The following is a 2,402-nucleotide window of genomic DNA, read 5'->3' as shown; positions in this document are numbered from 1 at the left end:
CCTTCATCGGCCAAGGATGTCTCCTGATCCACAGTCTCTCTGTACACCAGGGAACCCACATTCTAAGGCCTCCCACCTATCATCACCATCTGTGGGAGAAGCATTACCATGGTCATACTAACAACAACAGCCATACTTCCAGTACATTTTAGGTTGTTGTTGTTGTTAAGTGCCATCGAGTTGGTTCCAACACATAGGGACACTGTATAGGGTTTCCAAGGAGCAGCTGGTAGATTTGAACCACCATATTATAGTTCAAACAGACCTTGTGGTCCAGTGCTTATCCCACAGCACCACACAATTTAGGTTAGGGTGTCTTAATTAATTCCGCATGTCCCCATCTCTGGGTTGTAAATCCTATGAGAGCAACAGGAATATCTTCCTCCTATTTATCTTTTCAGTATAAGGCACATGAATCGTAAAAGAAATGATAAAAAAGCCCCAGGCACTAGAGACTAAGAGCTTAGTAAGTGACACCTCCAGTCATGCAAGTTAAAGGTCTGGGAGCCTTCCTGGCAGTTTCCTTACTCTCAAACCTTTATCATGTCCATTGCTTTTCTACTCTGCTGTATCTGTCCACATCTCTCCATCCACAATCTTTCACCAAAAAAACCTCCAAAGTCTCCTGTGCTGTTGTTGCTAAATGCCGTCGAGTTGATTCTGACTCATAGTGACCCTATATAGTGTTTCTGAGAAGTGACTGGTGGATTTGAATCGTCAGTCTTGTGGTTCAACTGACCTTATAGTCCAGTGTTTACCCTACAGGGCCACACCAGTAGCTCCTAATAGGCCACAAATAAAGCTTCTTCATCACAGTGAGGGAGCCTTCAGAGACACAAAGGTGCTAAAATTCCCCACAGCTTAGGACACTTGGCACACATTGCTCTCAGGTGAGGAGAGTGTCCTCCATTGTAGCCTCCCGCCCTTAGTCTTTCTGGACTCACCCTGCACTATCCTCCCTCTGCAGACTCCAACCAGACTGCCTACCTTTTCACTTCTCCTTTTCAATTTCCTTCATTAGGGCACCTATCCTCAGCAAGGGTCTTGGTAGTGTCTGTTCCCCAGCCTTCCAGCACCTGTCACCATGCAGCTGTGTGTGTGTGTGTGTGTGTGTGCTTATTTGACACATGGCTCTCTCCCTTCACTGGATGCAAGTCTCCATCATGGAGCAGGATGCTTCGGCTCACTACCTTATCCCCGGTCAGCACATTGTCTAGTCTAACATAAGTGGCACCCAATGACTATTTATGATAAATGAACATGGATGGATTGTCACTCTTGGAAACAGTATAGCACAGATTGGATAAGTGTCGGCCTGTGTGGTTGGCATCCAAGGAGCCAACTACATCTGCTGTGTGTAAAAAAAAAAAGAAGAAGCAAATAAACAAAAATTCATGAGGCTTTCTGGATCTTGGGCATTTAAGTAATGCTTAAATATTTATCCACATCATTTGCAAACACTGACTGAGCTCCTACTCTGCAGTTTAAACCAGAGCTGTCGATGGCTCTTTATCTTCCAGGACCAGAGCTTTGTCGCTGTCCTGGGGGTGCAGCAGTAGTAGGAACAGCGGACATCTGTGATGCTGCCGTTAGAGAAGGGAGATGACACAAAGCTCCACAAGGTTCCTAGTGTGAACTTGCACAGACTCACACTCAGCCTCTCGATGCCAGTGACTAGCCCAGTTAGAGAAATCAAGGGGTAGAAAAATAAAGAGACACTTGTAATGCAATCCATGGTGGACAGAGGTGGACTTGATAAATAATAGGGTTCTTTATCTGCAAAGGGACTGAGTATGGGGTTTGGAGACAGCAAACCTGAGTTTATAACCTGGCCACACCACTTGACAATTTCCACACTAATTGACTAAACCTGCTTCAAGGGCCATTGTTAGGATTAAGTGAAATGATTTACCTAGGAAGTATTCAGTAAGCTCTGAAATGCCATGCAATTTTGTGTTGCAATTATGAGGACAGCTCACAGGAACACTACTTGGCCAATCAGTTAGCAAGAACACCTGGGATATCCTTGAGCTCTGTTTCTCCCCATCTCATGTATATGGACGTAGGGATGCAGAGCCCAAGCAGGGCACCTCTGGAGAGCCCACTGCTTTGACCAAGGGAAGGAGATAGTCCACCATTGTTGGGAGGTGAGTTGAACTGATACATCCACTTCACAGAGGTGTTGGGAAGAACAGCACATGCCATTAATAGCCAGTCTGTGGGGACTGCTGACTTGGTTACTGCCTGGCATAATGGAAGCAGACTGAGTGCAGGTAATTCCATCTGCTTGGAGACACCGTGGTTTATTTATTTTTAAGTAAACATGTAAGAATTCATACATCACCATGTGCGCTGCAGCTCCTAATATATTTTTTCATATTGTAATTTTAGATGTTCTTTCA

This window comes from Chrysochloris asiatica, unplaced genomic scaffold (assembly GCF_000296735.1).
Source record: "Chrysochloris asiatica unplaced genomic scaffold, ChrAsi1.0 scaffold00103, whole genome shotgun sequence".
Taxonomy (NCBI): domain Eukaryota; kingdom Metazoa; phylum Chordata; class Mammalia; order Afrosoricida; family Chrysochloridae; genus Chrysochloris; species Chrysochloris asiatica.
The sequence above is the reverse complement of the archived record's forward strand: the minus strand, read 5'-3'. Positions refer to the sequence as shown.